Source organism: Camelus bactrianus, chromosome X (genome assembly GCF_048773025.1).
Source record: "Camelus bactrianus isolate YW-2024 breed Bactrian camel chromosome X, ASM4877302v1, whole genome shotgun sequence".
Taxonomy (NCBI): Eukaryota; Metazoa; Chordata; class Mammalia; order Artiodactyla; family Camelidae; genus Camelus; species Camelus bactrianus.
Window position 1 is genome coordinate 87,019,103 of NC_133575.1, and position 16,190 is coordinate 87,035,292.

At 39.5% G+C, this 16,190-nt stretch overlaps 1 non-coding gene across 1 annotated transcript; it reads right to left on the reverse strand.

The window, feature by feature from the left end:
* Positions 1 to 8,375: 8,375 nt before the first annotated feature.
* Positions 8,376 to 8,448, reverse strand: TRNAG-ACC (transfer RNA glycine (anticodon ACC)). Its single transcript has one exon. It is a non-coding gene; the product is annotated as a tRNA-Gly (tRNA).
* Positions 8,449 to 16,190: the final 7,742 nt, after the last annotated feature.

A 16,190-nucleotide genomic window follows, 5' to 3' on the forward strand; every position in this document is an offset into this window, starting at 1 on the left:
ATAATATTTTTCATTGAAGAAAATTTAGAAATTGGAGGTCACTGACCACTAATGTAAAGAAAGCTATGTATGTATATGTGCATGAGAGAAAGAGAGAGAGAGAGGATGTCAGTATGTATTGTCGATGAAAAATGAATCATTCAATATAAGATAGAAATGGAAAATTTTATTTGAGCCAAATTTTAGGATTATAACCCAGGAAGGGCATCTCAGAAAGCTCTGAAAACTATTCTGCTGGTTAGAAATCAAGGCACAATTTTATAAGTTTTTTGAGATAGAGGGCTGTACATCAAATGACGTATTATTGACAGTTTACATGATCCAGATCTAAGCGTCAATCCTGGTGGGTCATGTGACCCCTTACAAGATCAAGAAGTAATGTTATCATTTAAGGAGTTGTCTTGGTGATGCCGGGAGAATGTGGCATCTTTATGGTTGAGCAGGTATCCCTGCCAACGGGGGAGGTCTGGTCGCTGCATAATGCAGTTACACAATGCACAGCTGGGGGAGAGAGGGAGCCTAAGGGCAGAGAAGAATTTCTCATGTTTAAATTTTTCTTGGCTTGCCATAAAATATGAATTTTATTTCATAATTTCCCCCTGTGGACCATTAATCTTTTGATAGAAAGCATTAGGTGATCAAATATTTGGTCCCTAGAAGCCAGGATGGCTGCGTCTGCCTCAGTGTCCATCATGTCCCTCGATGCCTTGTCCTAATAGTCTGGTTCTCTCTTTTTGGGGGCTATACTAGCAGAATGTTAGGCAAGGATTGGCAGCCAATTCTAGGTTGTCCACTAAGGAACTTAAGCCAATTTTCCTCACAAGTGCATTGTGTATGCCCATTATTTTATAGAGAGCTATAGAGGTGATCTATAGTTTCAAATCATTTAGACATCATTAATCTCATACGAGCAGATGCCACACAGTATGAAAGGCAAGAAACTGTCACCGTATCAGTTCCACAAACAAATTTAAATTGGTAGCAGGAACAACAATGTCATCAGCAAAAATTTAAGCCAAAATCCTCCTGAACCAAACCAGTTTCCTAGTATTCCCCGTAAACTGGGAGGAAGGTTGTTCAGAGAAGAAATTTCACTCTTCGTGGGTCATAAAATGATTTAACAAATATCGTGGCCAAATGGTCATACCATTGGAAAACTGATAGAAACCAGCATGCCCACCCTAAAGGCAGATCGACAGATTGGCAAGGGCTGTTTCCAAGGCTGCCTGGAAGTGACCTTGAACCCAAGGGAAACCAACTGTGCATCTCCCTAGCCAACCTGGGGAAAGGCAAGGTCATAAACTTGTTCCATAAATCCACTGGGTCCTGTTAGGAGCTACCCAATATTCAACATCTAATATAAAGGATTATTTATGGCCAAAACAGTCATCATTAATTGGCTGCGTAAAAAGGATCTGACTTAGTGATATTGGCAGTAATGTTAGCTTGCATGGTGCTGGACTTTCTTTCTTTTAAAATAAAATTTCTAAAGCACCCAATCAGAGCCTTGGAGAGGTGAAATCCACCAGGGCAACCTGGGTGTACTGGACATAGGTAATTGGTCATAAATCCAGCAACTGGGTTTATTTTTGAAACTTGCATATGATTGAGCCCAAGAAATACATTTGGCTCACAAGCAAAAGTATGAGCAAAATAATCAGTATGCAGGCTGGTCTGGCATCTTGGGTCAGCTGTCTACTTCAGATGTCTTCTTCTCATCCTGGTCTGGTAGCGCTGGTCTTAGTCAAAGTCAGATGTCAGAAACAGGAGTAGCAGTTCATTCAGGAGATGCCTGACATGGTCCCTTCCAATGTGGCTGCAACGAGTCTTTCATCTCATGTCTTTTCCTATATGAATAATCTAGTTGCAGGTCATGGAGAATCAGATCTTCATCCAAAGTTGGATTACTGTGCTAAACTTCAGAAACAAAGGTAGAGTGTCCTTTTAATAAATAAACTTTTCAAGGAACTATCTGGGAAGTCTTAGCCAGTAAATACAGACCTCAATTAACAAAACTAGAATTTAATATTTACTGAAACAACATAATGTTGTTCCTAAAACTATCCTCATTTCTACCAAATACCTGATTAATTGGCCATATAGTCTCTTATTTTGGAGAGTTGGTGGTGGGGGGGGGCGGTGTGATATAGATTCCTTTAAACTGGCTGTGCTGGAAGTTTATATAAAGAATCTCAGACTGAACTTTAAAAGGCCAGGAAGGGCATGTCATACATTCTGACTGTGATATCTATAGATTTGGGTGATGGACTTGGGTGAATTCTTCTCTTCTCCAGGTCCCCAAAATACCTTGAGATTCCTGCACCTGTTAGGAGGTGGCCTTCTTTATATACCTAAGAAAGCTGCTGGGAACCCAAGAGTTTCCAAAATCTGGAGGGATCAGGTAGAAAGAAAAGATGTGTCAATTCTATTTACAGAGGTGTAATTTGAAGGTTTCCTTATATCTGTACAACACAGATTAAAAACCAGTAATATTTCAGACAAAGACCAAAAATTATAACTACACTCATTAAGTTCACTTAGTCCTATGTGACTAATCTGTGGTCTTAATCTGTTAACAGTTTTATGAAGCCATCAGATTTTCCACTAAAGCTCTTTAATTTCTTACCCAGTTCAGCAGTATGACCTGAAAGTTATCAGGAATTTGTATTTGTCAAAAAATCCTTTCTATGAATCTTGAAGAAAAGTATTTGTGCAAAAACATCAGAGTACAATAATAATTGTCTACAAATGACAAAAATTTAAAAAGTCAAGGTTAAAGACTTCTTTATCACATCACAATTGAAAAGAAACGTGGTTACAGCTGTGACATACACTAACATTATGACTGATGTCACTTTCTAAAACATACCAGAATTTTAAAAGTTCCATATAATTTATAGAATGCATATATTAATAACATTTACCCATACGACACAATCTAAGAAGTTTTATCACCACTTATTTAACAATGCTTTACTTTTAATTTAACATACCAAATATACCTAATTAGTTTAATATTACTCTCTCTGAGATGGAGAGAAAACAAATCTTTTGAGATGTTCCAGGGACCTTTTGAAAAACCTCAAATTTAACTAGAGGTCACATGAACTTCATTTAGAATTTGATCTTTGGAAAGTTTGTCCAAAATACCAGTTTCTAAAAAAAATATAGTATAGTCAGTTTACAATGTTGTGTCAATTTCTGATGTACAGCATAATGTTTCAGTCATACATGTACATACACATATTCCTTTTAATATTCTTTTTCATTGTAGGTTACTACAAGATATAGAATATAGTTCCCTGCACTACAAAGTATGAACCTACTTATCTATTTAATATATAGTAGTTAATATCTACAAGTCTTGAACTCCCAAATTATTTCTTCCCATCTCCTTTCCCCACCTGTAACCATAAGTTTGTTTTCTATGCCTGTGAGTCTGTTTCTGTTTTGTAAATACGTTCATTTGTGTCATTTTTTTTTATATTCCACATAGATGTGATACGATATTTTTCTTTATCTTTCTGGCATTCTTCACTTAGTATGACAATCTCCAGGTCCATCCATGTTGCTGCAAATGACATTATTTTATTATTTTTTATGGCTGAGTAGTATTCCATTATGTATATGTATATACATATACAACAACTTTCTTATCCTGTCATCTATTGATGGATATTTAGATCATATCCATGTCTTGGCTATTGTAAATAGTGCTACTATGAACATTGGGATGCAAGTATCTTTTAGAATTAGAGTTCCCTCTGGATATACACCCAGGAGTGGGATTGCTGGGTTATATGGTAAGTCTAGTTTTAGTTTTTTAAGGAATCTCCATACTGTTTTCCATAATGGCTGCACCAAACTACATTCCCACCAACAGTGTAGAAGAGTCCCCTTCTCTCCACAAAAATATCAAAGTTTTAAAACACTCGATCAAATAGAATCATAGATCACTGTGAAACAATACCCATTCACTTAGCCAAGGTGGCAATAAAAGATCTCACTAGCAAATACAGATCATTTAAACAAAGAAATTCACAATCTATTACCAAAAGCAGTTCAATATTTTAAGAAAACTTTGTCCCTTTAGGGAGAGAACCAAATTCAGGTTTTGTACCAGTTTACCTTTGAAATTCATCTTCTTAATTAAGTTCAATCTTATCTTAGCCAACCTTGACCATGCACAAAACTCTCTCAGTGTTCCTTCTCCACATATCTCCCATAACTTTCTGATCCATTCAGAAACAACCATTACTAGGACAAAACCACCTTTTTTCCTTTAACAAAATACATTTTCATTCCCCATAACTTCTTTGCTGAAAACACACATCTTACTTTCCCTTGCATACTGAAATGTTCCCTTATCATTTTTAACCTCGAAGCTTTAATCTCTAGTGAACACCAAGAAGTAATTGTAAACTGTTTGTCGTATCAGTATTTCCTGATTGACACACTTACATTTTAGTCTTCCTCTCCTAAGAAGACAAAGGTAGGTAAACTTAGACCTGCCCAGTAATTAATGTCCCAGTATTTTATCCTATTTGAAATGACCTGGATAGTGAATGAATTTTTATTTTAACTTAGTTTAGTTTCATGTTGTCAAAATCTGGAGATACTATCCTTACAGCAGACATTCCTAAAACAGAAATATTCCTAGAGTACCTAAAAGCTCTTCTCATTTACCTCTATTATATTTAGTTAAAAGTTTGCCATTCTTTTTCTTGCTGACACACTTTGTAGGAGGAATAATAAGGTCTTATTTGATTTCTAGTAAACCTAGTTACAATAAAAGTATTATTGTTGATGACTCTAAGGACATGTCAGTATTAATCAAACCCACGAGCTTAAGCTAACTTTAATACCACATATTAATTCAATACTGATTATTTCCCAGATCACATAAACCTGATACTCATTCTGGCTAGATTCTTTTATATTTCCAAGTATTTATATAAGTACTTAATTTCCTTTAAGCCAATTAAATAGAGCTCTTTTAAAAATAAATTCTGGCAATACCACACATCTACAACACACATATAGATACATACAAACACATAAACAAACATGGAGACCTCATAGTTCCCATTCAAAATTTCAGTCCTGAATCAGATACAAAAATGTAAAACCCCTTAGTTACAAGAGGTTGGATTCAAATTGAGTTTCTGGCAGATGAAACAAATCAAGGTCGCCTGTCTAGATGGCTAAATCCTTTTCATTAATGTTTACGGAGAAGACACTTAAGATTTCTATTTATCCTTTGCAAGTCAAGTACCAAATTACCTACCCCCTTTCCTGAAATTTGCTTTTTAAAAACATGATGGAGATAAGAGTTCCTGGAGAAGACCAAGTAGCACATTTGCATCTCAAAGGCATAGGAGATCTTTTCATTTTGTTTATGGTTTCCTTTGCTGTGCAGAAGCTTACACATTTAATAAGGTCCCATTTGTTTATTTTTGCTTTTATTTCTATTGCCTACGAAACCTAGGAAAACATTGCTATGATTTATGTCAGAGAATGTTTAGTCTGTTTTCTTTTCTAGGAGATTTATGGTGTCCTAACTTATGTTTAAGTCTTTAAGCTATTTTGAGTTTATTCACGTGTCTGGGGTGAGGGAGCGTCCTAGCTTCACTGATTTACATGCAGCTGTCCAGTTTTCCCAGCACTACTTGCTGAAGAGGCTGTCTTTTCTTCATTGTATATTCTTGCCTCCTTGTCAAAGATCAACTGGCCGTAGATGTGTGGGTTTATTTCTAGGCTCTCTATTCTATACCATTGATCCATATGTCTGTCTTTGTGCTAATACTATGCTGTTTTAATTACTGTAGCTCTGTAGTATTGTCTGAAATCTGAGAGGATTATTCCTCCAGCTTTGTTGTTTTTCCTCAGTATTGTTTTGGCAGCTCTGGGTCTTTTGTGATTCCATAAAAATTTTAGGATTATTTGTTCTAGTTCTGTGAAAAATGTCCTGGGTAATTTGATAGGGGTCTCATTACATCTGTAGATTGCTTTGGATAGTATAGCCATTTTAACAATACTAATTCTTCCGATCCAAGAGCATGAGCTATCTTTCCACTTTTTAAAACCATCTTTAATTTCCTTTATCAATGTTCTATAATAATCAGTGTATAAGTCTTTCGGTCCTCAGTCAAGTTTATTCCTAAGTATTTTATTTTATTTTTTGATGTGATTTTAAAAGGGATTTTTTAAACTTTCCCTTTCTGATATTTTAATGTTAGTATAAAGAAATGCAACAGATTTCTGCATGTTAATCTTGTAACCTGCTATCTTGCTGAATTCATTTATCAGCTCTAATAGTTTTTGTGTGAAGTCTTTAGTGTTTTCTATATATAGTATGGCATCTGCACATAGTGACAGTTTTACCTCTTCCCTTCCAAAAGGATCTCTTTTATTTCTTTTTCTTGTCTGATTGTTACGGCTAGGACTTTCAATACTATGTTGAACAGAAGTGGTGAGAGTGGGCGTCCTTGTCTTAGTCCAGATTTTAGCAGGGAGGCTTTCAACTTTTCACTGTTGAGTATTATATTGGCTGCGGGTTTGTCATAAATATGTATGTTTTCCTATACCCACTTTGGTAAGAGTCTTTATCACAAGTGGATGTTAAATTTCATCAAATATTTTTTCTGCATCTATTGAGAAGTTCATGTGGTTTTTGTCCTTCCTTTTGTTGATGTGGTGGTGTTTGCATGTGTTGAAACATCTTTGTGACTCTGGGATAAATACAACTTGATTGTAGTGTATGATCTACGGACTAGGAGAAAATATTTGCAAACAATGCAGACGACAAGGACTTAACTTCCAGAATGTACAAACAGCTCATACAACTCAATAGCAAAAACAACAATACAAACAATCCAATCAAAAAATGGGCAGAAGACCTAAATAGACATTTCTCCAATTTGTATGTCTCCAGACATACAGATGGCCAATAAGCATATGAAAAGATGCTCAATACCACTAATTATTAGAGCATTTCTCTATGCAAATCAAAACTATAAGGGGGTATCACTACCTCACACCAGTCAGAATGTCCACATTTAAAAGTCCACAAGTGATAAATGCTGGAGAGGGTGTGGACAAAAGGGAATCCTCCTACACTGTTGGTGGGAATGTAAATTGATGCAGCCACTAAAGAAAATAGTACGAAGATTCCTTTAAAAACTAAAAATAGAGTTACCATATGATCCAGCAATCTCACTACTGGGCATATATCCAGAGAATACTCTAATTTGAAAAGACACATGCACCCCAGTGTTCACAGCAGCACTATTTATAATAGCCAAGACATGGAAGCAACCTAAATGTCCATCAACAGATGACTGGATAAAGAAGATGTGATATGTGTGTGTGTGTGTGTATATATATATATACACACACACAAAATATACAATATATACATATATATAATGAAATACTACTCACCCATAAAAAAGAATAAAATAATGCCATTTGCAGCAACATGGATGGACCTAGAGATTATCATACTAAGTGAAGTAAACCAGAAAGAGAAAGATGACACAAGATTTTATGGTAGCTCACAGAGAAAAAAATGTGACAATGAATATATATATGTTCATGTATGACTGAAAAATTGTGCTCTACACTGGAATTTGACACAACATTGTAAAATGATTTTAAATCAATGAAAAAAATTTTTAGAGATGAATATCATAATATCAATTATAAGGGGTCTTAAAAAATGACACAAATGAATTTATTCATAAAAGAGAAACCTACTTACAGACAAAGACAACAAACCTATGATTACCAAAGGGGAAAGGAGTGGGAGAGGGATAAATTAGGAGTTAGGGATTAGCAGATACAAACTGCTATATACAAAATAGACAAACAAATTTCTACTGTATAGCCCAGAGAACAATATTCAGTATCTTGTAATAACCTATAATGAAAAAGAATACATACAAATATTTTTTTTAAAGGCATAAGAGGAGAAAGTCAAGTTCATCCTAGGATGACTTTGTTCCGTTAAGGTCAGAAAAAAATTTTTTTCTCAATACTTACAAGCCTCTTAGGATAAATAGGGAGGTTTGGGCAGTGGTAAAAAGATTGGTGGGTTTTGGATTATTTCTGGAGCCACACCTCTGATCTTGTAAAGACAAGATTTGTAAAACAAGGAGTTTTTGTTTGTTTCTTCAAATAATTTGGTGGCCACCTCATTCTTCAAAGGACTGACACATTCATTCACCTATGTTGGAATGTTTTACTTTTCCTCTCTTAGCTTAGGGAAGAAGGCCTCCCCCCAAAATTTCTATCAGGCTCTGAATGTCAGCTGTGGTCAGTTTAGTCAGACCCGGTGGCCTCCCATTCTAGCAATCTAGTTACACTTTTTTTAATGGAGGTACTGGGGACTGAACCCAGGACCTCATGCATGGTAAGTATGCACTCTACCACTGAGCTATACCCACCCCTAATTTTTCTAAATAAATTTGTAACAGAGTTAAAAGCTTTTCGGGGGGAGGGGGTCACACAGCTAGTTTTTAATTCCATTGGTATCTATATCATGCCCACAATGTACATAAACAACCCATCCACTTGGTGGTGAAGATGATGATGGAGATGAAATCCTGTTGCAGACCTAGAGGCTTGGGTATAGAGCCAGAAGGTATGATGGGGTGTGGGGCCCAGGCAGAAGCACAGGAAAAGGTGTGACCTCCAAGGAGAGAAAGAAGTTAACATTCATAGAATTATTTTTAGTCAGAGACACTTTCTATGGTGTTTTCTTTAAGCCAAACAAGCATTCAGTTATTATCTCCATTATTCACAAGTGTGTAATTAGGTCTAAGTTTTTTCCATTGTTTCCTGAAGGTCTTAATGCTTTGAATGCAGAAATCCCTAGTAGTCCTGGTAGCTGATGCCACACTGTCTGTTGCTCATTTTTTTTTCTTTCATGAGTTGCATAATTTTTACATTAAAAAAAATCAGTGAATAAATTTAAACAATTTCTGTACTGCCAAAAGAAATGTTAAAAGTGTGAAAAGTAAATATTTATAAACAGTATTACAGACTATGCTAATATGCTTGACCAAAGAAGACTTTTGCTAATCAGTAGAGAAGGGGAGGAAAGTATCAACAAATAATTCACTTAAAATGCAAAATGATTCTCCAGTAAACTTCTGGAAAGGTGTCAAACCACATTAGCTAAAAGAAAAGAAAATTGGGAGATGTCATAAGTGAAAAAGTCAATATTGAGAAAAATTCTGTGATTATAACTTTTAAAATAATATACAAGCATATTAAATGTGGCAACCAGTCAGTGACATGGTGACACATGGGTTGGTAAAAGAATTTACCAAACGTAAACTATGAGAATAAAAAGTTTATTAGGGTGTGCGCTGCCATAGGCACCAGCGGGCCACGCAGGCAAGAGGTGCCTGTGTGAGCACTGACGGCTGGTTGTTGGGTGTTTCATAAGGTTGGGTCACAAGATGCCTGATCGGCTTGTGCACGTCTCTGATTGGTTGTAGGTGAGGTAAGAGGTTTAGGGTCCGTGAAGGGAGGTGGGGTTTGACTCTGATAAAGTTAGGAATTACCTGGGGCTATTAGTTTGCTAGGGGAAACACACCCAGTGAAGAATGTCAGGCATCTGAGAGCCTAGGAATGGGGGTCATTGGACTTTGAAGGACGTCAGTTGGCCCAACATTAAGTGCTTTAAAGTAGTTTAAGGTAGGTAACCACATTACCTAAGGAAAAATGCATCTGGAAATTTGACACCAATCTGTTTAACATTGGATATTGGTGAATCATGGTGATGGAATCATATAGATGGAAAATGCAGAATGATTTCATTTTTTGAATATACCTTTGTAGTGTTTAGTGTTTTGTAATTAGCCAAATTTGTTGAAACAATCGAACATAATGTAACAATAAAATTCTCATATATTTTTGGGTTTGGAAAAATATTCACAGTATGCTTTTTTTTTAAAAGCTGACAGCTCTTGACAGTTTATCTCTGTGTGTGTGTGTGTGTGTGTGTGTGTGTGTGTGTGTGTATTTTTGTCTTACGTTTCCATCACCCAAAATGTTTACAACTCTCATGCAGATGTCTCTTCAGCTCATTCTGGGGAATGGACTTCTTCTCTTAGGGTAAAGAGACTCAGGAAGAGATTACTGTTAGGAAATGGACAGTTCTGCCCGAAGCCCCTTCCTCACTCCCTCCCCCTTGCAAATTCAGCTGCTTTGAGACTTCCAGAGTTCCAATTCCGGCTCTGACCAACAGGGAGCATCTATCTACATTGACCACATTTTTTTAAAGGAAAAAGCATGACTTTTTTCCCCCTACTCTTATTTCAGTGACCACTAAACTCTGTTTTCTATTTCTTTTATTCTTTCCATATCTGTTCCTAGTATGCCCTCTCCGGGATGGGCTGAACTTATTTCCTGTCATGCAGCTATTTTCAGATCTTTCTGTAACTATGCACTTTCTTAAGAAAAAATCCCATATATTGCAGTAAGAGTTTATTAAAATTATCCATGCTGGTGTTGTGCTCATTCAATAGAGATCAGCCCCAGTGTCTGCATCTCCATGTAGCATCTGAATGACACCTTATAAACTCCTACACTTCACTAAGCCTCAGCAACTTCAGAGAGGGAAAGGGCCTAGTGATTCGCGTATCAGAGTCCTGATCAGAATACGTGAAGGAAGAGAATATAAAGCAGGAGGCACAGGGCCTGGCACACAGCAGACCCTCAGAGTTCCCTGCATTTATAGCCACAAGGACCTGGGACCCAGCTCTCCTGACTCTCGCTAACTGCCTCTGCATGTGTGGCTGGGTTTGTAAGGACTCTGTCTTTGTGGCAAACTCAGAGGGCAGTAAACACTGGGAGCTGTCTCCTCTGGCCCCCAGGAATCTCCTCTCTAGGCCCTTGGGGAAGGAACTTCTGAGGATCCATCTTGCTTATGTGGGCCTGTCAAGGTAGTTTGGGGTCTTTTCTTGGCTTCTTTGACATCTTGGCTCTCGATTTTCTAACAACTCATGGCTCCATCCCACAGATTCTCACAGACACCCTGTGAAGACGTGGTCACTGTCTACACACCACACTATGAGTGAGCTGGTCACCATGAGGTCTCGGCCTTAGGACCCTCTAGGGCAGGTGAGATGGTAGGATCCTCAGCACCTCAACCCAGAGGACTCCCCTTTAGATGGATGGTGGTGGTGCAAGGGCTCAGGTTGACTGTTTTCCACTCTTCTGAGGATGTAGGCTGAGTGAGCCCTGTCATGCTGACATGTGACAAATTTCCCCTTTTGTGGCTGTGGTCATGGCTGTTGTAAAATCCTCTTTCTGCTAGAGCGGAAAGGCCCAAGTCATGTGATTACTTACGAGCTGCAGAACTCTAGGCTCATAACCAAGCCTTCAAAATCTCTGCACTAAGAGACGACCAAACTCTACCATGACTTCTAGCAGCTTAAGGCTCTGTCCCTAGGACAACCCCAGCTCCCTCCCACCCCCACATACACCTTTAAATGCAGGCCTGAAAAAGCTGAGTGCGAACAATAGAATTTACTGTTTGCTCCATCTAAACCTTGGTAGTAGGCAGATAGGCCCCAGTCAATACCCACTCTTAGAGCAGTTAGAAATCTTGCATTTGCTAATCCTTTATCTCCCCTCTGAGATATAAATGTTTCCTCAAGGATGTGAGAGCCATCTCTTTGAAGTGCAAACATTCAGGGAGGTAACTTTTGTTCCCAGTCCCTGTGGTACATAAGAGCCTAACTAAAGTGTCAGCGCCTTGCTTCAACTTACACCACTGCCTCCTGTCGTAAAAATGAGAAGATTGTTTCTCTTCCAGGTAAGTGCCAATTAACAAATCCAAGTGGCCTCATCACAGGGACTAGCCCCTCTGCCCCGCGCCACTGCTGCTCAGTGACTTTCCCTTAGTACAGCCCCACCTGTAAAAAGTCTCCAGGCATCTTTTCACGGATCTGAGTTCAGTTCACACTGGACTCTCTTCCCTCCATAGTTACTGTCCACTGTCCTTATCACTTTTACTAGTGTTTGGCCTTGTTTATCTTTGATATGTCTCAGGAGAAAGATTTGGAGAGTGGGGAGGGTCACTGGGGTGGAAAGTGTTGGAATGCTTGGGATTTGTATTTGGGTCGGGGAGGGGCAGAGACCCCACCATTACCTCTGAATCCTCACAGCAACATTTCAGGGTACATTGTAGTACTCCCATTGAAGTTTCTTGAGGCTTGCTTTATGGCCAAGCATATTCTGGAATGTTTTATCCATAGTTGTTATGTGCAGTGTTCTATTCTGATTGAATTAATTTTATTACTCATGTTGTTTAAAACTTCCCCATCTAACTGATTTTTTTTGCCTGTCTGTTTTACTTGTAGTGCAGTGAGCTGTGTTAAAATGCCTCACTGTGACTGTCAATTTGTTCATTCCTTCATTTACTTCTGCCAGTTTTTGCTGTGTGTATTTTGGCTTCTATGATAAAAGGTGCACCAATTTAGAATTGCTTTATTAATATATTCTTATTGAATCAAACTTTTATCTTTATGATATATTCACCTTTTCTTTTTAAAAAAATTTTTTGGTGGGAGGAGATAATTAGGTTTATTTATTATTTACTTATTCTTGGAGGAGGCACTGGGGATTGAACCCAGGACCTCATGCATGCTAAGCATGTGCTCTACCACTTGAGCTATACCCTCCCCCCTATCTTTTTAATAGTAATATTTTTCTTTAAGTATTTTTCCCTTATTAGTGTGTTTATAACAATTCAATGTCTTTTGTTACTTTTGGATATTTCTCAAACATGATCTCTTCCAGTACTTCTCCACTCTTCTCTTTCTTTCTTGGACTCTAATTAAACATGTATTAGATTTATTCACCATATCCCCTTTAACTCTCACCCACTCTCTTTTGGTGCTGTCCATCATTCTGTCTTTCCAGGTTTCATTCTCTGTATTTTCTTCAGACCTATGTTTTATTTTTCTAATTCTTCTTTCAAGCAGGGAATTTACCTTTGACCTTTGAACCACAGCACCAAACATTCAGGGCATATTTTATTATGCACCTAGACTATTGAAGGGAGATAAGGGTTAGAGATGTTAAGCAAATGTTTCCAGGTGACCCAACATGAAAAAGGCAGAGTACAAACTAACATCATAGACTAGACCCTCAGCCCAAGTTCTTCCCACTGTGTTTGCTTTCTCCTGGGCTGTGGATCCTCCCAATCTCTCATATCCCAGGAAATGAAACCACAGTGAGCTCTTCCAGCATTTTCAGAACTGTCTAATACTCTTTTTTAGATCATAAAAATCAGTGATTTTGCTTCATTAGTCATGATATTTTCCTAGGACTTTGTTCTGGCATTTGGAAAATTGATGTATGGTTCCCAGATCAGATCTCAAAGAAGAGTAAATCCCAGGATGCTTTCCCAGGGAAGTATGGCATGGTCTGAACATGACAGTTTTAGTATACATCCTTCATCCTACCAGGAGCAAGATGGAGACACAGCAATGAGTGATGTCCATATGGGCTTCTATGTAGTCAGTAGGCTGCAATGTATCAACAAGCAGAATAGATGGCCACTTATTTAACTCTTTCATTCTTCTCCTTTCTCCAACTTGGCAGTCTGAGGAATACTAGGACTGGATTAAATGCTTTATTATGGTGGTGGCATCAAAAGAGCAAATGTGTGTAGAAGACTTTCTTAACATTCATGGACTCCTTCCTCCTCTCCAATTCCCTGGGTCCCCACCCTCCCCCACAGGTACTGTCACCTGTATCCTGTCATCACTCTGATGAGCACTACGCCCACTCTCAACCCAACTTTGATCTGGCTCCTTATCACCTCGTTTATGGAGAGGTTCAGAATCTTGACTGTGGGAGCCTTCCAATGTCAGACAGGCCACCCAGCCAGTACAGTTTGTTGTTGCCCAAGTTCAAGAGTGACAGCTTTTAGGGAAGAAGAGCTAGAGTGATGGTTACTATCTAGGGCAGGGGAGATAAATCTGCTCCCTATCCCATCTGTTCCACCCTCTACCATAATACCTGCTCTGCGCCTATGGGTTTACCTCAGGGAAATTCTACCGATGAACCAATGGCATTATCAAGACCATATCTATGCTAATATGTAGAGACGAATAATTCCCCCAAAGAGATGTACAGCTGGGAAGATGGAACCTCAGGGAGGTGGTTTGAGATCATAGTGAGTACCTTGGCAAAGTACAGAGAATATACAGGTGAGGCAGGTCAGAAGGAGTTGTATTAGTCTCATGGAGAAACGCTAGGTATTTTGCTGGGGGTTATAAAAGTTATCCTTTTTATTACTAGGAGTTAATATTTTCAATCATCTAAGGGCAGGTTCAGAAAAGTGACAACACAAAATAAGCTGACTGCAGAAGGACCAGGGGAGTTGTCTAAATGCAGAGGTGGAAACTCCTGCCAAGAAGATGGAGTAACTCATCATCAGTACCTCAGGTTGACAATATGGGGGCTAGAGGTTCTGGAGTCTTTGCTGGAGTTTAATGTTGAGGCAGGCCTTCCTAATCTATGCTGAGATGGAGCTTTCCTCCAAGAGTAGTGCTCCTTGCCTTGCTCCTAAAGCACCCCCCCTCCAATCCCAGGCTCACGTGGGGGCAGCCCTTCTCCATGCTAAGGGCTGAGGTCCTATTTAGCTGCCATCATGACATCCACTTCTCTAGCCAAATGCCAGGAACTGGGCCCTCCCTGGGAGAAATCAGGGTTCCCTGAGTCAAAGAGCCAGAAGTTGGCCACCACCAGTGAGCAGAGGTCTTCCTTAGGTAGGAGTGGAAGTCAGAGGGCAGAGGTGGTGGAGGAGACAGAAGCACAGGGCTCTCAGGGGCACTTGCCCCTCTGTCCCAACACACGTTACATCATCCTGCCTGGTCCTTCAGAGGAGCCTTGGGTAGCCTGAGACAAATATGATTCTTCAGGTAAAGAACCAACTAAGACAGGTGCAGAGACCGTCAGGAGAGAAGGCGGTTATCATAAGAATGGGTCACAGACCCTCACTCAGCCCCACACTGAGCTGGGAGCTGACTCTTTACTCCTTCTGGGGAAGGTCTGCCCCCCGTGGCTGCTCTGTTTCCCACGTTCAGCTCAGACTGAGCTCACACAGGTGACAGACTCAACCAGCATCCAGCAGGCCCCCAGCCCAACATGTGCATGGTTTCCATCCCTACCTCGGGCCCCTGGGACATGCGGGGGCAGGTAAAGGAAAGGGCTGCAGCAGGGGAGCCAGCTCCCCTTTCTTCTCTCTTCTTCCCTAACCCCTACCCCCTTACGGGAGAGGTTCTTTCCCTTCCCTTCACTTTGCTTTCTCTCTCTCCCTTGTCTCTATGCCCCTATGTCTCTATCTTTTCTTCTCCTTCCTTAACTCCTGTTCTGTCTTCATCCCCCTCCGTTTCCCTCCCTGCCTCACTGGCCTCCCTGCCTCAGCATCCTGGGCCATCCCTGGGGGGTGTCCTGGTCTTGGCAGAATGCTGGACCCCCAGGGAGGTAGCAAAGCCCTGGGCTCCCACCCCATTCCCTCTTTTCTCCAGAGCCTTCAGTGCGGACCTGCAGGAAGGAAGGGAGGCGAAGGAAGCTTGCTTCCTTGTTGCTTCTTGTGGCACCTGGAGAAGAGAGTCAAGGCAGTCTAGGTGGGAGGTACCCAGGAGGGAAGGAGACAGAGGGACAGAGAGAGAGAGAGAGGCTTCACCACCCTGACCGGTCAATCACTTCTTTCTTTTTTTTGGTGTTGGACAGTGCCATCCGGGATTGTTTCCCCAAGTTGTTATGCCTGGTAAGTGCCTATGTTCATTACTCTTATTAACACTGGTGACCTCCCCAGCTGCCCTCAAACCCTTTAGATTGAAGAAATTACTCCCTATTCCCAGTTTGCTGAGAGCTTTTATCATTTATAGGTGTTGGATTTCGTCAAAAACTTCTTCTGCATCCATTAATGTAACCATGAGTTTTCTTCCTTAGGCTGTTGATGTGAGGAATTACATTAATTGATTTTCAAATGTTGAATCGGCCTTGCATACCGGGAATAAATCCCATGTGGTCATGCTGTATAATTTTTTTTATACATTGTTAGATTCTATTTGCTAATAGTTTCTTGAGGATTTTTGCATGTATCTTCATGAGAAATACTGGTCTGTAGATTTCCTTTTTTGTAACATCATTTTCTG